At 42.8% G+C, this 23,046-nt stretch overlaps 1 protein-coding gene across 1 annotated transcript in view; it reads left to right on the top strand.

The window, feature by feature from the left end:
• The window catches only part of ABL1 (ABL proto-oncogene 1, non-receptor tyrosine kinase), a 195,772-nt gene that overhangs the window by 78,182 nt on the left and 94,544 nt on the right, over positions 1–23,046 (top strand). The window lies entirely within an intron of this gene.

Genomic DNA, 23,046 nt, shown 5'->3' with positions numbered 1-23,046 from the left:
AAAAAAAAAAAAAAAAAAAAAAGAAGCAGCAGCTGTGGTGAATCTTTTCTTGAGGTCTTTGAGGGCTGCCTGTTGGTGGACAGGCTGACGTGAAGTTAGTAGCCCTGGAGGAGCTGGGGGGGAGTTGCAGAGCTAGTGTACACAAGCTACAGAAACCACAAGTGAGGTGCCCTTCTAGAGCTCTTTATTCTTTGTTTGATTTTAATTTGAGACGGGTTCTTGCTATGTTGCCCAGCCTGGTCCCAAACTCCTGGGCTTAAGTGATCCTTCTGTCGCAGCCTCCCAGAGTGCTGGGGATACAGGTGTGAGCCACCATGCCTGTCCTCTTCACTCTTATTAATTTAATGTTAGTTTTCCTAGATCTTTGTCTTTTTTTCTGGATTTGGGGAGATTTCTTTCCTTGAGTATTTTTCATTTATTTTCTATTAATTTTTTATTTTGGCAGTCATACTTTTTAACTACCACAGCTCTTACTTATTTAAAATATCATTTTCCTAGTATCACATTCTTGATTTCTGGGCATATAATCTTTATGGGTCTCTCAGAGGATATGAGTTATGGTTTTTTGTATTTTTTTTTTTTTTTTTGAGACGGAGTCTTGCTCTGCCGCCCAGGCTGGAGTGCAGTGGCCGGCTCTCAGCTCACTGCAAGCTCCGCCTCCTGGGTTCACGCCATTCTCCTGTCTCAGCCTCCCGAGTAGCTGGGACTACAGGCGCCCGCCTCATCGCCCGGCTAGTTTTTTGTATTTTTTAGTAGAGACGGGGTTTCACCGTGTTAGCCAGGATGGTCTCGATCTCCTGACCTCGTGATCCGCCCGTCTCGGCCTCCCAAAGTGCTGGGATTACAGGCTTGAGCCACCGCGCCCGGCCGGTTTTTTGTATTTTGCATTATCTCCAGTTTCCTGAATTATCTGTTACCTTCAGGATAATCTGTTCATCTTGGTCTTTTTCTGTGATGCTCTGGGCTTTCCTCAACAGTCTGGTAATCCTGGTTGTCCATTCATGCTTAAGAATGGGAATGGAAGGGTTGTTGGGAGTTCTAGATACGTGGGTGGGGTTGTCCATTGACTGGTTTCAGTATTGGACTAATGAGTAGGGGAATCAAGGAACCTCTCAGGGCTTTGTGTTGGGACACTGACACACTGCATTAGTACTTTCCAAACTTTATGTTCTTCAGAGAAGACCCCTCCTTGCTGGGGTTGAGCGGGTGGAGAAGTGGGTCAGGGGTGTGCCTTGGCTGGCTGCCGCTTCATATACAGATGTATAATCCCCTGATTTCCACTGCCCTCTGTGCCTCACTCTCTTACTCGCCTCTACTTGCCATTTTCGTGTTTGGGGCTCCTCCGGGCAGATGGGCTTTGCTCCTCACCTGTGAAGTCCTCTGCTCTGCTTTGCCAAGCAATGCTTGCCCATCCATTTTCAGATCCCTCCAGTTTTTTGAAGTATCTTGTATGATGACAGCTTCTTTCTGTTCTCCCCATTGTTGTGGTTTATACCTTTTTTGCTCCTTGGCTGTAATTTAAAGGGGTCACCGGCAGGAGCTGGATGAGTGCGTGTGCTCAGTCCACCATCTTGACCGGGAGCCCCAGAGCATCATTTAATTCCTGTGATATTATGGATTCCTACAGGTAGGAAAAACATAGACCATTCAACCAAATATACTTTAACCCCTAGAGATTTAGCTTTAACTTGTTTAGAATTGTTTAAAAGTCTCTTGTATTTTGTAATTTTTTCATTTTCTCCTTGAAAGCAAAAACATTTGTGGCAAATAGGGAAGAAAACTTTCTAGTTAATTGAGAATTAGGATAAGTGAGATTTAAATATTATCAGATACTGGTAAGAACTATGGCTTTTAAAAAGTGTCATCTTAGAATCAGTTTCTAATTACTTGTTCACAGAAGAGTCCTGCAGCTGTGAGGTGATCACAGCCTTTGGCCTAAGCCGCTGCCAGGTGAGTGAAAGCCAGGCTGGAGTCACAAAGTGGTAGTGACTGCACCGGAGATGTGTGTGCCGTTTGTTAAGATGATTCGAATGGTAGTTATGGCAACGAAGATCCACAGAGGGAGAAAGAAAGAGATACTGGAAAAGCAGCAGCACAGTTTAATAACAGTCATCGTTCACGATGGCAAGGTTGTTTACTATAAAAATTCCATCCTTCTTGCCTCTGTGCTGCCCTCCACCATTTTTTTGCTTGACATTAGAGCTTGCTGATTTATGGCATAACACAGTACATTTCACCTCTGAAACAAAGTCTGTAAAGTCTTGAGATATATTAAAGTCTTTATTCCCCAATGCTAAAGACCTCATACTGTTTAGCCCTCTATACATTTAGCCCTTTATGCTTGGGGAGGGGGCGGTTATAAATTTCTAGAGGGAAATGGATTGGCAGTGGTATGTCTGATGGTGAAATGCCTTGACTAAACAAACAAGGCTGCTCCAGAAACGCACACACAGCAAACATATATGCCATATAAGTAACGTGTTATTTGGGGGGTTACTTTAGGTTTAAAACAAATGTCATACTCTTGATGCTTTTAGGTAGCTATTATCTTGGTAAGGATAAGACAGAAATATGGTGAAGTTGCATCTAATTTTGAGGGATACTGCAGGCAAACCTGACAGCTAGCTTGATTACTAGAGGTTTAATTAGTTACAGCTGCTCTGCCATTGTATTAATTAGAGCCACCCTGCCTTCAAGAACCATGGATGCCTTTTTTAATTTGGATGTTCTTAAAAAGAACACTGTGTGAAAGTGAGCAGCGCTAGGCCGGGCACGGTGGCTCACGCCTGTAATCCCAGCACTTTGGGAGGCTAAGGTGGGTGGATCACGAGGTCAATTCAAGACCAGCCTGGCCAAGATGGTGAAACACCGCTTCTAAAAACTACAAAAAAAATACGCCGGGTACGGTGGCAGGCGCCTGTAATCCCAGTTACTCTGGAGGCTGAGGCAGGAGAATCGCTTGAACCCAGGCAGCGGAGGTTGCAGTGAGCACCACTGCACTCCACCCTGGGCAACGAGAGTGAGACTCTGTCTCCAAAAAAAAAAAAAAGAAAAAGAAAAGAAATTGAACAGCCCTAAATGTGAACCACTTCAAAAAAAGCAAACACATTTTCCTTTGGTTTTTGGAAGGAAGCCATACGGTGAACCAGGTGATGCTGAAGTTGTCTGGATCCAGGCCATGCAAATGTAGCCACTTTTACCTTTGTGATATTGGGGCTGATCTTGGAGCTCTCTGGATCTGACCAGTCTCCAGATGAAAAGTCTTGCAGCTTTCGTTTTTGGATAGTGCTCACCTCATATCTGTACTCATACCTGCTATTTCTAGGCGTTGTCCCCTTTCTCCCTCTTCCCTCATCTCCCTCTCTCCTCTGCCTGGCTGATGCCAGGAAGGAGGAGTTTTCTTTTATTTAGATAAAAAAAAGTTGAGAGGAGGGAGCTCTAGATATGTGGGATACTCAGCACTGGAGACATTTGGGCTGGAATTCTTGTTTCCATTCTTTTCTTACCATATGACCAAGTAAGTCCAAGAAAGTAGATGGGACTCTGAGTGGGCAATGAAGGTGGAAATGTGGTCCTAAAGAGAACGGGCAAATTAAGAAAAGATTGCTTTAAAGATGGTCAAATTGTTTTGCCTGTTGAAGAAGGTGATCAGACCCTAATGAAATTGAAAATGAGGAGAGTATTCCCATCTCCTGCCTGGTCCTAGCCACTCTGCAAATGGGTGCCTGATTGGTCTGTTGGCTCTGAAGCCAGCCTTTGCTGGATGTATTCAGCCTGTTTTGAAGTTGTGCAGAGAACCTCACTTGCGTCATTCTGAAGATGCAGTGAGTCAACGCAGTCCCAAGAGAGCAGTAATGGCCCCAAACAGAAACTTGGAATGAAAAATAGCCATGGATTTAAAGACATAGCACGTTCTTCCTATTACTTCATTTGGTAATGGTAAATTACCAGAAAACCCTCCTTAAGTGGCGTACCTTAAACACATGTAGAATGATTTTTTTCTTTGCTTTTCCCATTTAGCCTTTTGAAACAGGATACATAGTAGGGTGATTGCTTTGAGAGGGCACTGGTTCAGTAATTCTCTACCTCTCACTTGCCTGCCTGCGTCCCCATCCCCACCCTCAGGCAGGCAAGCCCTTTTAGCTGCTTTTGGACTCCTCCGGCAATGTCACGGTAGTTTTCTTTGAACATTCTTGACCCTCTGTCATGTTGACATGCGTTTGGATTTTCAGTGGAGAAGAATTGCCAGAGAAGAATCTTCCTGTAATTTTAACCATTGACCATATTTATATATGCAGTTTCAGCTTGACTTTTAAATTGATAATCTTTTCATAGAATTCCAGATAACATCTTACTGTAACAAACACCAAGGGGATTATCCAAGTTCCTATTTGAAAATATGTCTTTCATATTAGCAGATTTACCAGCTGCATTATTATCTATTAGTGTGTACTGAAAGTATATTATTTTGGCTTATTTTGAGATTAGATAATTCCCAATGGAATTTTCCCCTTAACCATCTAAATCTGCATTGCTTTTTTCCCATTTAGTCTCCTAAACAGTGAGGCTTCTGGGCAGGAAATGAAAGAAGAGGAGGTAATATAGAATAATGCAGTGACTTTCAAGCATTGTGACCTGTGTGAGGAATACATACTCAGTTATGACTTAGCATTCACATATGCACACATACATATACGTATACACATCACATTCCCGTGTATGCATATATGTACATATACAGCTGAAGAAGGCCTGTGGATTAGTGCTTTTCCTTATTGTGGAGCATAGTGATATTTTCTTTTTCTTTTCTTTTCTTTTTTTTTTTTTTTGAGGCGGAGTCTTGCTCTGTCACCCAGGCTGGAGTGCAGTGGCCAGATCTCAGCTCCCTGCAAGCTCTGCCTCCCGGGTTCACGCCATTCTCCTGCCTCAGCCTCCCGAGTAGCTGGGACTACAGGCGCCGCCACCTCGCCCGGCTAGTTTTTTGTATTTTAGTAGAGACGGGGTTTCACCGTGTTAGCCAGGATGGTCTTGATCTCCTGACCTTGTGATCCGCCTGTCTCGGCCTCCCAAAGTGCTGGGATTACAGGCTTGAGCCACCACACCTGGCCTTTTTTTTTTTTTTTGAGATAGAGTCTTACCCTGTTGCCCAGGCTGGAGCGCAGTGGCGCGATCTCAGCTTACTTCGACCTCCACCTTACAGGTTCAAGCAGTTCTTCTGTCTCAGCCTCCCATATGCCATCATGCCTGGCTAATTTTTTTGTGTTTTTAGTAGAGACGGGGTTTTGCTCTGTTGGTCAGGCTGGTCTCAAACGCCTGACCTCAAGTGATCCGCCCGCCTTGGCCTTCCAAAAGTGCTGGGATTACAGGTGTGAGCCACTGTACCAGGCCGATATTTTCTATTTTATTTCATTTTGAAAAAGATAGGCTGTGACTCATTAGTGGATCTCATGAATAAGAATGGATCCTGACCCAAGTTTGAAGAGACTGGCAAGGGTAAAGAGCATGGGACTCCAAAGTTTGTCTACCCAGTTTTAAATCTTGGCTTTCCCCTTAACTTGGGTGGGATCACACCATTAACCATGTTACCCCTCTGAAGCTTTGACTGCCATATCTGTGAGATGTGAATGTTGATAACACACACCCACCTCATAGGATTAATGAGAACATGCCAAGATACAATGTGCTGAAGGTATTCGCATGTCTGCTCAGAGCCCCAGCAAATGTTAGCTGCTGCTGCTGCTGCTGCCACCGCCGTGGTGGTTACTGTCCTTACTAAGATGCTGCAGCTGGATTGGCTTCTTGGGAAATTGTGGAATTCTGTTCCTTGAGGATGTTGGGAAGGACAGATTGTACTTACCAAGAGCATTTATTGTTGTTTTTATTTTCTTAAACATTTCCAATGAAAATCGTCAAACCTATAAAGTTGAAAGAACAATGCAAAGAACTACCCATATGTCCCTCACCTAGATTCATCAACTCTTAACACTTGCTATCTCTGTTTACATAGAAACATTTCCCTCTTACCAATCCACCTGGAAGCTAGCTACATACTCATGATAGCCGAGAACAAGAACACTCTCTTACACCATCACATTATTGCCACACTTAAGAAAATCCACATTGATCCAGTAACATTATTGGATATACAGTCCATATTCAGGATTCTCCAGGTATCAGTAATATTTTAAATATGACCCATTCAATGAATTTAAGATGGATTAGATGGCCTATGGAGTTATTCATGGATATGAAGACTTCTGTGAAGTAAAAAATAACCATCCAGTGTTAAGTGTAACTCTCGTGTGGAATATTAAATCAATTGTGTATTTTTTTGGCGTCCTTGATGTGAACTCTAGAGAACTGATGAAATGGAGGCTGTGATTGCTCCGTGTTAGCTTGGACAGTTAGCTTGGCAGTAATCACAAGAGCTTTAAAGAGTGCATCCTTTGCTAGTTCATAAAGATGTATTCTGATAACGGGGGACCAAAAGGATATATCCTGAAATGCAGTTGAGCAATAGATTACATTTGGATTTGAATGTAAGTGGCTGTGAATTAGAAATTTTTTTTGGAATTAGAAAGTGTCTAGGTAGGAATGTAAGGTCTGCCCTCAAATTAAGAAAAGACTGTCTTTTTTTTTTTTTTTTTTTTGAGACGGAGTCTGGCTCTGTCACCCAGGCTGGAGTGCAGTGGCCGGATCTCAGCTCACTGCAAGCTCCGCCTCCTGGGTTTACGAGGAAAGGCTGTCTTCTAAGGACAGAATTTAGGGTGAACACTGGGGAAGTTTGTGCATGTGTTTTTTTGTTTTGTTTTGTTTTGTTTTTGAGATGGTGTCTTGCTCTGTTGCCCAGGCAGATCGTGCAGTGGCGCGATCTTAGCTCACTGCAGCCTCTGCCTCCTGGGTTCAAGCGATTCTCCTGCCTCAGCCTCCTGAGTAGCTGGGATTACAGGCGCCCACCACCATGCCCAGCTAATTTTGTATTTTAGTAGAGACGAGGTTTCACCAGGTTGGCCAGGCTGGTCTCAAACTCCTGACCTCACGTGATCCACCCACCTTGGCCTCCCAAAGTGCTGGGATTACAGGGGTGAGTCACTGCACCTGGCTTGTGCATGTGTGTTTTTCAAAAAACATACACAAGGTAAGGAAATTCAAGCAACCAAAAACAAGACATTCAATAAACAATAAGTCCCATCTTGCTAGTTTCTTCTGTATTTCTTCAGGGCCACTTTGATTCTAAAATGTACATTATTTGCATTTTTAAAAAATCTCTAAAATCAGCATATATCTTAAAAGCAATATAATGCCATGGTTTAATTGGCACATGATTTGGTGATACATAAAATACAGGCACCTCTTGCAGTGGCATCTTTGATTTGAGGAAGTATAATATTCTGTGAATATACAAATTTCTGTGTTTTTTTTGTCCCCCCAACCTCTGCCCTTTTAAAGACACATAGTAATACAGTGGGGTTATAGGTTTATATACTACTACTTAGCTGTGCAGAGAAATTACAGCATTTTAAAAAAATCACCGATCTGTCTTCCTTATGTCATCATCTAGAAATGGGGAGAAGCAAAGAATGGTATTTTGGCCAGTTAATAAGGTCTGATATTCTTTTGGCTTAAACAGTATCTTTTGGGTAAATTCTGGATTTTTTCATATATCCTGCTGTCCCCCGTTAAAAACCAGCATCTGGTCTTGGGGGATTGTGAGATCTTGCGGAGGTGAGGGAGGCCCTTGCCTATGCTTGCTGCCTTTGCTCATCTAGTCTGCTTTGGTCTGGTCCCTGGGCCTTTTACAGGTATGCCCTTAAGTGCGGTTGGTGATCTTGCATTTTTTTCTTTTGTCTCCATCAGGGCCAGGGAACTGTCCTTGCTTCCTTTTGGTACATTCACCCTGTGGCAGATGTCATGGCTCTCAAGTTGAACTTCACTCTCTTTCTTACTAGTTAAGCTACAGGAGACTTAGAGTGCTAAAACCAAGATCCTTCCCCTGCCTTATCAGGCCATGCAGCACTGCCATTTTATTCTGTAGCCATCTGTTGGGATGGGTGGAAGGTTGCGTCTGCAAGGTGGTCTCCTAGAGTTTCAATTAGGAAGTGAGACAAAAGCCCCAGTGCCGTCTCTTCAACCTGATGACCAGTCTGCCCTCTCTCCACCTGTGCTAGTTATCGGTTTCTAGCTTGTTATCTCCAAATCCATTCTTCTTTGCCATGTTCCGTGACACAGGAACTGGACTCTGTCAACAGTTTTCCTTTGCTTGCTGGCGAGGTGTTAGGCTTTGTCAACAGAGTGCTGGAGGGATACTGCAAGGCCATGGTGGGAGGAGGGTGTCCTTTCCCGCTGTGCTGATTTTCACTGGGGAATATCACTGGACTGGCGTGCAAGAAGCCCAGAAACATGGAGCAGCCATCGTAGACAGCCCAGTGGGTGGTACCGTGGACCAGCTCCAACCACACACACCCTGCAGAGAGTTTCTCCACCACATGGTGGGCTGCTGCCCTGGGCCAGCTCTGGATCACGCCCTCTGACAAGCATGTTTGCCACCGGCATGCTGTGTGTTCCTGTGGAGCTGCCCTTTCTGAAAAGTCTGAATCTCAGCTTTGGGGTTGAGGGAGGCTCTCCTAAGTTGTTAGTTCCTCCCTCTTCACTCTACCTGCCCTTTTTAAGACACATAGTAATATAGTGGGCTCTAAGTGGTAGACACTTTGTTCATTTGCTACTTCTGTACCCGTGAGTCCTCTTTTACCCTTCTGTCATTTATTAAAAATCTTGGCCAGGCGTGGTGGCTCACACCTGTAGTCCCAGCATTTCAGGAGGCCAAGGCGGGCAGATCACTTGAAGTCAGAAGTTCGAGACCAACCTGGCCAACATGGTGAAACCCCATCTCTACTGAAAATACAAAAATTAGCTGGACATGGTGGTGCATGCCTGCAATCCCACCTACTTGGGAGTCTGAGGCACGAGAATCACTTGAATCTGGGAGGTGGTGACTGCAGTGAGCCAAGATCGTGCCACTGCACTCCAGTCTGGGCGACAGACTGGAACTCTGTCTCAAAAAAAAAAAAAAATCTCCTATGGGACTTCAGTCTGTAGAGGTGATTGAGTGATGGCACCGGAAGGCCAATCCCAGTAAAAGAAAATGTTTATTACTTACATTTCCCAGAGGGGAGCATGCTGCGCCACGCCACGCCACGCCACACAGCCCAAGCTCAACTCCATAAGAATTCATTACAATTTGAGCTGTTTTCCCGTCACCTGTTGACATGGCAGCCTCATCTTCCTCCTGTGCTCTGTGAAGGGTCACAGGGTTTGCATGTCCCATTTCTCCTTGGAGGGATTTGTCACTCATTAGAATCCAGTTCACCTGATTGCTTTGTAGCCTCAGCTCTCTGATTAGCTCAATAAAAGTTACGATTTTGGCTGGGCGCAGTGGCTCACACCTGTCACCCCAGCACTTTGGGAGGCCGAGGCGGACGGATCACAAGGTCAGGAGATCGAGACCATCCTGGCTAACACGGTGAAACCCTGTCTCTACTAAACAATCAAAAAATTAGCCGGGCGTGGTGGCGGGCGCGTGTAGTCCCAGCTACTCTGGAGGCTGAGGCAGGAGAACAGCCTGAACCCGGGAGGCAGAGCTTGCGGTGAGCTGAGATTGTGCCACTGCACTCCAGCCTGGGCGACAGAACGAGACTCCGTCTCAAAAAAAAAAAGGAAAAAGAAAAAAAGAAAATAATAGTTGCGATTTTGTTGATTAGTTGGCTTTTTCTTTTTGTTGGGTCGAAAATGATGTTCTCTTATGGCTTTCTGCATCTTAAGCAGGGTAGTAGAACCCTATTTCTTCACCTGTCCCACAGCAGAATTGTGTAAGTAAAATAAAATTTAGGTTCTTCACACATCAGTGCAGTTTGCTAATACAAATACTGTATATATATTCTGTTTTCCACATCCACCATTGGTTTAAGCTTGAGCACCCCTTTTTTACTTTGTATTTCGAAATAATTTCAAACTTACAAAAAATTTACAAGAATTGTACAGAGAATTCCTACATGTCCTTTACTGAGTTTGAGTCATCAATTTTTAACGTATTGCCACATTACATTTGCTTTATCATTTCCCCCCTTTCTATATGTGTATGGGTATAAAATTTGTTTTTCTGAATCATTTGAGAGTAGGTTACAACATTTTGCCTTTTTATCCCTTAATACCTCAAGTGTATTTTGTAAGAACAAGGATCTTCCCTTATGTAAGTACAGTATAATTATTAGCTTTAGGAAATTCAACTTTGATAGAATACTTTTATTTAACCTAAAATCTGTATTCCAATTTCCTCAATTCTCCCAATAATGCCCTTTCTAGCAGTGACCCCCTTGGGCGTAGGATCCAGTCCAGGATCATGGATTGTATTAATTTGTCATGATCTTTAATATCCTGTAACCTGGAACAGTTTCTCGGTCTTTCTGTCTTGCGTGACATTGGTATTTTTCAGGAACATGGAGCAGTTATAGTATAGAATGTTTTTCAATTTTGGCTCGAACATTTCAGTTTCAGTTTGTTTGATGTTTCCTTACTATTAGATTACTATTAGATTCAAGTTACACATTTCTGTTTTAGAATATTACAGAAGTAATGCTGTATCTTTCTCTTGGTATTACATCCAGTTGCATACCTTGTCTTTCTGCCTGTCGTTAGTGATACTAATTTTGATTATTTAGTCAAGGTACTGTCTGGTTCCTTCATTGGATAGTTGCTAGTTTTCCTCTTGCATCTATTTTGTTTTGTTTTTTCCCCTTAACTTTTCTCCTTGTGATTTCCTGAAACTGCTTGCATCTAAAAAGCAATCTGTGGGGAGACATTTTGTGACCATATAAGTAACCTGCTCCTCATGAAACATAAAATACAAGCCTCGAGTTCTTTTAAGAGTGGAGAAAGGGATCAGTGATCCAAGACCATTTCTCGTAAAGCTAATACCTCAGAGAGGCTACACCATCAGAGAGAAAATGTACTGGGGAGAAGCACCTTATACAGTATCAACCAGAAAGGAATATTTCTGTCTGAGCTTTCACTTTGAATTGAGGGCAAAGAAAAAAAATCACACGAGAACTTGTGGCTGCTGACCAGCTGCTCCCACATGGGTTTAGAAACTGGTTTTATCCTATCTATGTGACCTCCGATAGCTGCAAGTTGGAAATCTTGATTTAGAGTGAACTCAGGTTTTTACCGTCTCTGGGTGCTTGACAAAAACATAAAAGTTTAAGTCTTCCCTAACTCAGCGTTTCCATAGATCATTGCAGCCAATATGAACACACCAAAAAAGGACATACACACACACACACACACCCCCGAAACAAGATATCATGAGCAAGAGTCAGTAGAAACAATAGTTGTTTCTGACGATTTCAGATATTGGAAATATTGAATATAGACTATAAGTTAATTTAGTATCTTTGGGGAAGCAAAAGAAGGAATTGAAAATATGAGGAAAGAAAGAGATACATCAAAAACAACCAGGCAATTTTATTTTTAAAAATCAAATATAATGTTCAGAAGTAAAAAGCATAATCATTGAGATAAAAAATTTATGGATGGGTTAAATCTTAGAAACAGCAGAAATGAGAATTAGTAAACTAGAAGATACGTCTGAAGAAATAACACAGACTGAAGCTTATTGAAACAAAGGGATGTAAAACATGAGAGGCTCAGAGATATAGTGAGAAGGTCCAGCTTATGTCTAATTGGAGTTCCAGAAGAAGATGCTACAGGGAATGGCAAAGAGATAATATTGAAACAGATAATGAGTGAGAATCTTCATAATTGATCAACAACAGATCTTTGTCTGTCATTTGCGGAAGCTAGCACAACAGTTTTAAATGGAGGCCCATAGGCCATGTCTAAATATTTAAAAGTTACAAATGTGACACACTGTAAAATGAAATATGTCTATACTCCTACCTTGACAAATATGTCTCTATGATAATCTAGAAGATGAGGTTTAAGTGTAGAGTTCTTGAACTCCACAGAGCTCTACGTTGGCACGTAGCAGGAGAGTGAGCCAGACCTTTGCCTGTGACCCCCCACCCTTTTGTCTTTCTTCCCCCAGCTTTATCCATGCTGTGAGGGGCCTCATGTGCACATGTGTACATACTTCAGCCTGCATATCTAAGCTCTGTTCACGCTCCTCACAAGCATGCTTCTAGGTGGCAACTCTGGCCTATGCCCATATGCTGGTGCATTCTACTTTATTTTAATTTAATTAATTTATTTATTTAGAGACAGGGTTTCATTCTGTTGGCCAGGCTGGTCTGATCATAGCTCATTACAGCCTTGAACTTCTGGACTCATGCAATCCTCCTGAGCAGCTGGGTCTACATTAATTACCATGCCTAGCTATTTTTGTTTTTATTTTTTGTAGCAACGGGGTCTCGCTGTGTTTCCCAGGCTGGGTTTGAACTCATGGCCTCAAGCAGTCTTTCTGCCTTGGCCTCCCAAAGTGCTGGGATTGCAAGCATAATCCACCGTTCCTGGCCAGCATTCCACTTTGATAATAGACCTGTGGAAAAGGCCCATGTGAGTCCTGAATATGGGCATGGATTCAATTAAGTAGGGAATTCCAGGATCCTGGATACCTAGAATATGGTGATCAGACTCAGGGTGGGTGCAACTCCTTGGGCCTTCAGACCCCTTGCCGTGTGGGGAGAGGTGGAGTCTTTTAAATTATGGAATCTAGGGTAGGGGCCTCTCTTGGAGTAGGTTCTAAGGGTGGTAATGAGAGACAGAAGTTCTCTGGTTCAGGAAGCCCATCAAATTCCAAAGCAGCAAAGAAGGAAAGGAAAGAAATTCATGTCTAAACATATCAGTAAAGCTGTGAACCTACAGAACATCAAAACCAGAAACAATTCTTAAAAATAGCCAGAGAGAAAAGACAGATTACCTACAAAGGAACAACAATTAGTATGCCAGCTGGCTTTTCTGTACCAAGAGTGGAACTCCTGAAACAGTATTTTCAAAGTAGGCAGTGAAAATAACTATTGATCTAGAATTGTGTAGCCATGAAACAGTCTTTAAAGAATGAGAATGAAGTGAAATAAAGATATTAGATAAATAAAAACAAAAAGAATTTACCACTGAGAATTCATCACTGTGATGGTTAATATTAGGTGTCACCTTGATTGGGTTGAAGGATTGTTTCTGGGTGTGTCTGTGAGGGTGTTGCCAGAGGAGACTGACATTTGAGTTGGTGGACTAGGAGAGGAAGACCCACCGTCAGTGTGGGTGGGTAGCATCCAATTGGTTGCCAGTACAGCTAGAACAAAGCAGGCAGAAGAAGGTGAGATAAGCTTGCTGAGTCTCCTGGCTTCCTTCCTTCTCCCATCCTGGATGTTTCTTCCCACTCTTCCTGCCCTTCCACATAAGACTCCAGGTTCTAAGGCCTTTGGACTCTTGGACTTATACCAATGGCTTGCCAGGGGCTCTTGGGCCTTTGGCCACAGACTAATGGCTGCACTGTTGGCTTCCCTGGTTTTGAGACTTTCAGACTCGGACTGAGCCACTACCAACTCTCTTTCCCGGCTTGTAGAACTCCTATTGTGGGACTTTGCCTTGTAATAGTATGAGCCAGTTCTCCCAAATAAACACCCTTTCATATATCCTATTAGTTCTGTCCCTTTGGAGAACCCTGACTAATACCATCACTAAAGAACATCCTCAAGAAGAAAGGAAATGACACCAAGAAGGAAGATTTAAAACTTAAGACAACATTAAGTTGATACAGAGAGATGCATTAACTTGCCTAAAGATCACACTTGGTTCAGAACCAAGCCTAGACTTAAACCCAGACAGGATGCAAGAAAGAAATCAAGTTAACAACAGAATTTCATTTTCACCCAGGAAGTAGACACAGGGTCCCTTGGGGCTCATTTTGGGAGAAGGCCTACATTTTTGCCAGGACACACCATCACTTACATGTCGAGTCTTACAGCCTCCAGGACTTTAAGCTTCCCATTGCTAATGTGTCATTTTTCCTTTCTCTTGCCACTGAGTTGCTTGCTCAACTGGAGGATTTTACTTGCTGCCCTTCAAGTGGTCACATTGTAGCTCGCATGGAACATAAGTAAGTCTTGGCAGTGTTGCCAGGAGCAGGATGACTTTAATTTCATTCCTCCTGATCTTGATGCTGTTTTTTCCCTTTCCAGTTCCCATCAGCTACTTCCTGCCCCTAGTGGTCCTATGAGTCCTTTAGTTCTCCCCCTTTCTCTGTGACACACCAGGAGCCATGTCAGATGTGATTTCTGACCTGGGACCCTGAATGGCACAAGGAGAAATAGTACTGAATTGGGGGAGGGTATAAGAGAGTTTAAGATGCGTGAAAAATGTTGAGTAGGATATTTCAAGAGATAGTTGAAATAATATGGTACCTTTTGTTTACGTCACCATACTTGGCAAATTTGATCATATGTCATCTCATTTGATGTCTTTGAGATGACAGATGTTGTCCCTATTGTAGAGCTAAGATCCTCAGAGAGATTAAGTGACTTGCTTGTGATCACTGTTAGAAAGTAGCAGAGGCCCAGAACTACCCCTTGCAGCTGCTTTCTAGTTTCTAATCAGATGTTTTTTCACTAACATGATCTTGCCTCTACAAACTGATGACTTACAAAATGCTGCTAAAGGATATTACTTTTTATTTTTGAGACAGAGTTTTGCTCTTGTAGCCCAGGCCAGAGTGCAATGGCATGATCTCGGCTAACTGCAACCTCCGCGTCTGAGGTTCCAGCAATTCTACTGCCTTAGCCTCCCGAGTAGCTGGGATTACAGGTGCCCGCCACCATGCCCAGCTAATTTTTGTATTTTTAGTAGAGACGGGATTTCATCATGTTGACCAGACTGGTCACGAACTCCTGACCTCAGGTGATCTGCTCACCTCCATCTCCCAAAGTGCTGGGATTATAGGCATGAGCTACAGCTACCATGCCTGGCCAAGGGTAATACTTTTTAATCAGCCATTAAGATTCATATGGAATTTGCTTATTTTTAGTATTCCTGTCAGTATTGATGGATTTCTTTAAGTTTTTCCCATAGATCTATTTGCCCCTCACCTCCCCAGCTCCTCCAGCATCTGCCCCCTTTCTTCCCCACACATATTGTGATGTCTAACCTGGGCCTCAATTATCATGAATTTTAAATTGGTGGTATCCATACTAATCAGGATTTCCTGTAATTGGAACATTCTTCACACTTTTGATATTTGCTGAGATTGTCCTCTCCATGCATTTTAGAAGTTTCAGACTATTTCTTCTGAGAAATAACTAGAGTCTGTGCAAGCTGTGTTGCACATTTTGACTGCAGGTTTAGTACTGAGTGTTGCTTGCTTGAAAAGAGGCGATAAACCAAGTTACTGAGTGCAGTTTCAAGCCCAACACTGTCCCATAGATCAGAGGTCCCCAACCCCCAGGCCACAAATGGTCTGTGGCCTGTTAGGAAACAGGCCATGTAGCAGGAGGTGAGCGGCAGGTAAGCAATGAAACTTCATCTGTATTTACAGCTGCTCCCCATAGTACTCATTACTGCCTGACCTCTGCCTCCTGTCAGATCAGTGGCGGCATTAGTTTCTCATAGGAGCACGAACTCTATTGTGAACAGTGCATGCGACGGATCCAGGTTGTGTGCTTCTTATGAGAATCTAATGCCTGATGATCTCTTATTGTCTCTTATCACTCCCAGATGGGACTGTCTAGTTGCAGCAAAACAAGCTCAGGGCTCCCACTGATTCTACATTATGGTGAGTTGTATAATTATTATATATTGTAATAATAATAGAAATAAAGTACATAATAAATGTAATGCACTTGAATCATCTCAGAACCACCCCCCACCCCCACCCCCAGTCTGTGGAAACATTGTCTTCCACAAAAGCAGTTCCTGGTGCCAAAAAGGTTGGGGACTCTTGCCATTGGATCATGACACATTACTATCTTGTTGAATTAAACGTTGCAAACTGCAATGTTTGTAACTGCCTGTAGGTCATTTTTTATTTATTTATTTTTACCTGTGAGCCCACATCCATAAAGTTAGCAGAATATGTCATAGTCAAGAGATTTTGCTTTATGAACAGCCGATTTAGTTTGCTCACAAGCTTCGAAAGAACCTTTTTCCAAAGGCCAAGTTTAAGACACCTTAGACCATAGAAATATGTGTATTTCTTGGCCGTTCGATCATTTGAAGGCCAGATTTTATCAAAACAAATGAATCAGTTTTTCCTTCCTTCATCATTCCCTAATTGGTTTCCAAAATAAAATGATTAGTGGCTGCGTTTCTCAACTGCATTGTTTTGATTACAGTCTTACTGGTTGGATTGGGTGATACATTGGGAAATGCTTTCATAACTGGTGATCACTGTTGACTGCGTTACATGACTTCATAAAGGCCCAGATATGTTGCCTCGAGAAAGTCTTTGAAGGAGCAAGCTCGCTCTTATGCTTTTGTTACTAAGTTAGGGAAAATGATTTTAAATAATGGAACCTTAGTTATAATGTAGGTTCCACTCTTCTTGAGATTTGTGTTACTTTTTAGATATGACAAAAGTGTGCCTTTTTAGAGTTCCTCTTACCCCAGGAACAATGGATTCGCTTGGCTTTCAAATGGCAGAATATGCTGAGTATTTCTGACTGCAGGTTTCTTTTTTCTGGTATCCTCAAAAGTGCACCGTAAATAGCAGATTAATCTCCCTTTCGCTGTCTGTGAGTCCCTTCGTGTTTCTTCAGCACTGCTTGATATGACTGGTATGGAGGCATAAAGCTGGCTAGCCTAGTTAGTGTGACCCAAGTGGTTTCTCGTGAGCATCCACTTGCACTGCAATTGGGCCTTTTGTCCATTGGTGAACTGCTCCTTGCCTTGCGGTCCTGTAGCTAGTTTGCCACTGAGTATTTCCATCATAAAACAGGAAGGAATCATTACCCTGATGTTATGAAGTGGGTGGTTTTAAAATTCCACTTCAGATGGCACTGACCTTTCCTTAATACAGCTGGTTTCACTTAATACATTTTGTTTAAACAAATCCTGTTCCTGGAAGTGGTTTCAGAATAGTCTGTTCCTTGTAGCTGTTCCTTTGCTCTTAATTTTAAAAGTGTTTTCCCGACAGTATTGTTTGTGCTTGCACGACAGATTAGAAACTTCTGCTTGCAGTCATCACACTTATGAATTACGTTGTGTCCAGATGTGATATATTGATGATTGTATTCAGTAGCTTGAAGGTTTAAGTGATAACTTTATTTTGCAAAACTGACCAAATTATTTTGTTGCTTAGGTGTCTCCCCTTTAAGGGATTCTGATGTCTAGCAGTCTCAATGGACAAAACAGATAAAAGAGAGAATGAGTATTTTTCAGTTTGTAAACATGAACAATTCTTAACAAAAAAGCCAGAGCTGGACTAATTAAATAATCAACATGTTTTAAAGTGGGATAGACATTTCTATTTTAGGTATGATACCACAATATTTAAATTTTAGGAAAGACTGGATAGAAATATAAAATATTAGTAGTCCTGCTCTGACTTTTCTAAAACAAGTTTATATTACTTTATTTTAAAATGTTTATGAGAGTACCTTTAAAAATTGGGATTTATAGGCTGGGCGCAGTGACTCATGCCTCTAATCCCGGCAGGCCGAGGCTGGCGGATCACCTGAAGTAAGGAGTTCGAAGTTAACACTGTGAAACCCCAGAGTGCTGGGATTATAGGCATGAGCCACAGTGCCCGGCCCTTTTTCCTTTCTTTTTGTTTTTGAGTCTTCCTCAGTCACACAGGCTGGAGTGCAGTGGCGCACTCGGCTCACTGCAGCCTCTGCCTCCTGGGTTCAAGTGATTCTTCTGCCTCAGTCTCCCGAGCAGCTGGGACTACAGGTGCCCGCCACCATGCCCAGTTAATTTTTTGTATTTTAATAGAGATGGGGTTTCACCATGTTGGCCAGGATGATCTCGATCTCTTGACCTCATGATCTGCCCGCTTCTGCCTCCCAGAGTGTTGGGATTACAGGCGTGAGCCACTGCACCCAGCTGACAGTGGATTTTCTTTGTTTTCTCCTTCATCTGAAGATGTCTTCCCTTTGCCTTCATTTTTAAAGGATATTTTCTCTGTGTATTAGAATTATAACTCAAGAGTGTAGAGGTTGCCGGGCGCGGTGGCTCACACCTGTAATCCCAGCTCTCAGGGAGGCAGAGGCGGGAGGATAGCTTGAGCCCAGGAGTTTGAGACCTGCCTGGGTAATACAGCGAGACCCCGTTCTCCACAAAAGGAAAAAAAAAAAAAAAAAAGACAAAAAAAGAGTATAGAGGTTGACAAGTTTTTTGGTATTGGTTTAATTTTGGGTTGTGTCCTTTTTGTTGTTAGCTTTTGTTTTTGCCCCTTGTAGATGTTTCACTGTCTTTTGGCTCATGTGCTCCAATGAGAAGTCAGGCCTTCATTGGGTCCTTGTGCTCGTCTATTTAATGCCTGTTCCCATACCTGCCCTTTCTATCTTGCTGCTTTCAAGATTTGCTCTTTATCTTTGGTTTTGGAGTATTTGACTATGAAGTGCAACCTGCTTTGTTTCTTCTTGGTGTACATTCAGCATCTTGCATCTTCAAATATCTGCATATCATGAAGTTGGGGCAGTTTTTGGCTCTTGTTTCTTCTAAATTTTTTCTGAGTCTTTGTTCAATTTTTTCTTTCAGTCTTTTTTTTTTTTTTTTTTTCCCGAGATGGTCTTTCTCTGTTGCCCAGGCTAGATGGTACAGTGGTGTGATCACGGCTTACTGCCGCTTTGGCCTCCTGGGCTTAAGCCATCCTCCTGCCTCAGCCTCTTTGAGTAGCTTGGACCACAGGCACACACCACCACACCCAGGTCGTTTTTTTATTTTTAGTAGAGACAGAGTCTTGCCATGTTGCCCAGGCTGATCTCGAACTCCTGGGCTCAAGCAGTCTGCCTGCCATGGTCTCCCAAAAGGCTGGGATTACAGGTGTCAGCCACTGTGCCAAGCCTTTTCAGTTTTTTTATCTCTCTTCTTTACCTTGGTTAATTTCTACTCATCTCTTTTGAAGTGCACATACCGTCCTTTTCTTTGTCCATTCAGCTGAGTATATCCAGTGAAATTTTTATTTCAAAAAGTTAATTTTTTTCAGTTCTAGAATTGCCATTTAATTGTTTTTTGTTGTTCCTATTTGCCCCATTGAGATTTCCTACTTCTTTGCTGAGATTTTCATTCATTGAAAACATGCCTTGTTGAGCATGTCTGCTTCATTGAGATGGTTATAATAATCTTTTCTTTTTTTTTTTTTTTGAGACGGAGTCTCGCTCTGTCGCCCAGGCTGGAGTGCAGTGGCCGGATCTCAGCTCACTGCAAGCTCCGCCTCCCGGGTTTACGCCATTCTCCTACCTCAGCCTCCCGAGTAGCTGGGACTACAGGTGCCCGCCACCTCGCCCGGCTAGTTTTTTGTATTTTTGTTGTTGTTGTTGTTGTTGAGACGGAGTCTTGCTCTGTCACCCAGGCTGGAGTGCAGTGGCCGGATCTCAGCTCACTGCAAGCTCCGCCTCCCGGGTTTACGCCATTCTCCTACCTCAGCCTCCCGAGTAGCTGGGACTACAGGTGCCCGCCACCTCGCCCGGCTAGTTTTTTGTATTTTTGTTGTTGTTGTTGTTGTTGAGACGGAGTCTTGCTCTGTCACCCGGGCTGGAGTGCAGTGGCCGGATCTCAGCTCACTGCAAGCTCCGCCTCCCGGGTTTACGCCATTCTCCTACCTCAGCCTCCCAAGTAGCTGGGACTACAGGCGCCCGCCACCTCGCCCGGCTAGTTTGTTTGTATTTTTTTAGTAGAGACGGGGTTTCACCATGTTAACCAGGATGGTCTCGATCTCCTAACCTCGTGATCCGCCCGCCTCGGCCTCCCAAAGTGCTGGGATTACAGGCTTGGGCCACCGCACCCGGCCTAGTTTTTTGTATTTTTTAGTAGAGACGGGGTTTCACCGTGTTAGCCAGGATGGTCTCGATCTCCCGACCTCGTGATCCACGCGTCTCGGCTAAAATCTTTGTCTGTTCCAACATTTTGTTGATCTACAAGTTAGACTGGAGGTTGAATTAATTTGTCCCACTGTTTGATTCTCTGTATGGTGGATAGTTCTGGATTGTTTACTGGACTGTATGAATGTCAAATTCTGGAAATTCTAGATTCTATTACTTTTCTCTAATACTTGTTTGGTTTTATCAGGTAGTTTTCTTGGCTGGGTTTGAACACAAATGTGTTTCTCTCTGAGATCTTTAGTCTGTAGCTGAGCTGCTTTGTGTCTGTCCCATGCGTGAGTGGCTCAAGGGTCAGTCAGGGATGTGATTGTACAGGGATTGGAGATCTTCCCCTGTCTCTTTTCCTGCTAGGATTACTTCACTCTCATTTATTTATTTATTTATTTATTTATTTATTTATTTATTTATTTAGAGACAGAGCTTTGCTCTGTCACCCAGGCTGGAGTGCAATGGCGCGATCTCATCTCACTGCAACCTCTACCTCCTAGGTTCAAGGGATTCTCCTGCCTCAGCCTCCTGAGTAGCTGGGATTACAGGCACGCGCCACCACGCCCAGCTAATTTTTGTATTCTTGGTAGAGACGGGGTTTCATCATGTTGGCCAGGCTGATCATGAACTCGTGACCTCATGCTCCACCCGCCTCAGCCTCCCCAAGTGCTGGGATTACAAGCGTGAGCCACTGCACCCAGCCCACTCTCTTTATTATTCATAGTTTCCTGGCTTCCGTTTTCTGATTCACATTGCCAGAAATGCTATGAGTTTTTCTATGCATGTTTCTGTCATGTCTGTGCATGACATAAATCATAATATCCTAAGACACAAAATTTTTAAAGGCAATAATTTGGAAACATACAACAATAAATAAAATGGTTATAGAGACATAACTTAAAAAAGTAGAACATTTTGTTAAAATGGTTCCTGAATCTGCTGGAAAATTCAGATAGTTAACAAAATATTTTGATGATAAAGAGGAAAGGAATCTGTTATCTGGAGGTAGAATAACTTGGCCATTTTACAGAAAGGAAACAAATTCTGATTTCACTTTTTGTATATCACCCATTTGACAATTTTCAATAAAAGGTTTATTGAAAATTGAATAAATTTATTAGCATAAGCCAAGATTGCAAGAATTTTTTTTTTTTTTTTTGGTGCTGTCGCCCAGGCTAGAGTGCAGTGGCACAATGTCGGCTCACTGCAGGCTCCACCTCCTGGGTTCATGCCATTCTCCTGCCTCAGCCTCCCAAGTAGCTGGGACTACAGGCGCCCGCCACCACACCCAGCTAATTTTTTGTATTTTTAGTAGAAACGGGGTTTCACCTTGTTAGCCAGGATGGTCTCGATCTCCTGACCTTGTGATCTGCTCGCCTTGGCCTCCCAAAGTGTTGGGATAACAGGCATGAGCCACCACGCCCGGCCCGGTCTCGAACTCTTGACCTCAGGTGATCCACCCGCCTCAGCCTCCCAAAGTGCTGGGATTATAGGCATGAGCCACCACGCCCGGCTATAACATTTTCAAAGTGGCACATTTTAATATGAATAAACCTTCATATTAATGTGAGGCACACGCCTGGCCAATTGCAAGACTTTAAACACAACTCCTTATTCAGATTCATCATCTGTAGGCCTTACAAATCCAGACATGCAGAGTTAACTTTCCTCAGACCTGTTATTAATACATTTGCCATTAATAGTTTACATTCACATTTATCTTTTTTTATCTATTATCATTTATAAACCTTTGAATCAATCTTAACATACTTTTTTTAGGTATGTGTTTAGTATATAAAAATATATAATTCTGTGGGTAGGTGATAGGATTCAAGCTTTTAGCTAATTTTAAAATATCATTAATTGTATCAACACATTAAATAAAATTATATCTATTATATTGATTTACCATCTTAATAAATTAACAGTTTCCTTAAGGAGAAAAGCAGACAAACTACATTTATCATTTTATATACATATTTCAATTTCACTGTAACCATTTATATTCACCAATTGCAGAGTTCAAGTTTATAAGCACAAAAGAAAACCAAGAATTGTCTAGCTTTTTTTAATGAACATACGTTTTATATCACTTTAACAAATTTCAGGGTGGCAAAATAAGCTGGATATAACATCATTCAAAGAAATTTTCACTTCTAATAATCTGTAAGTATTTTATTTGTAAAAATAAAGAGGGAGGGTAACTTAAAACTACATATAGTGGCCGGTGTTTGGACCTTTTTCCTAATTAGAAATTGTCCATGTATCCAAAGAGTATTTATTAACTCAGTTTATTATGAGTTAAAGAGATCTTAAAGTTGACTAAACACCTGGAAATTAAAACTTAGGCTAACACATCAAAGTATTTACGACTTGAAGCATTTTAAGAATTAATGAGGCAAGGCACGCACCTGTGGTCCCAGCTACCCAGGAGACTGAGGCAGGAGGACTGCTTGAGCCCAGGAGTTTGAAGCTGCAGTGAGCTATGATCATGCCACTGTTCTTCAGCCCAAGAGATTGAGTGAGACCTGTCTCTTAAAAAAAAAAAAAAAAAGGCTGGGTGCAGTGGCTCTTGCCTGTAATCCCAGCACTTTGGGAGGCTGAGGCAGGTGGATCACGAGATCAGGAGATGGAGACCATCCTGGCTAACACAGTGAAACCCTGTCTCTACTAAAAAAATACATAAAAATTAGCAGAGCTCGGCCGGGCGCGGTGGCTCAAGCCTGTAATCCCAGCACTTTGGGAGGCCGAGACGGGCGGATCACAAGGTCAGGAGATCGAGACCATCCTGGCTAATACGGTGAAACCCCGTCTCTACTAAAGAATAAAAAAAACTAGCCGGGCGACGAGGCGGGCGCCTGTAGTCCCAGCTACTTGGGAGGCGGAGGCAGGAGAATGGCGTGAACCTGGAAGGCGGATGGCGTGAACCTGGGAGGCGGAGCTTGCAGTGAGCTGAGATCCGGCCACCGCACTCCAGCCTGGGCGACAGAGCCAGACTCCGTCTCAAAAA

The sequence above is a fragment of the Rhinopithecus bieti genome, unplaced genomic scaffold, assembly GCF_001698545.2.
Source record: "Rhinopithecus bieti isolate Rb0 unplaced genomic scaffold, ASM169854v2 scaffold_31823, whole genome shotgun sequence".
NCBI lineage: Eukaryota > Metazoa > Chordata > Mammalia > Primates > Cercopithecidae > Rhinopithecus > Rhinopithecus bieti.
Note: the sequence above shows the minus strand (reverse complement) of the source record. Positions and strands in the feature narration are given on the sequence as shown.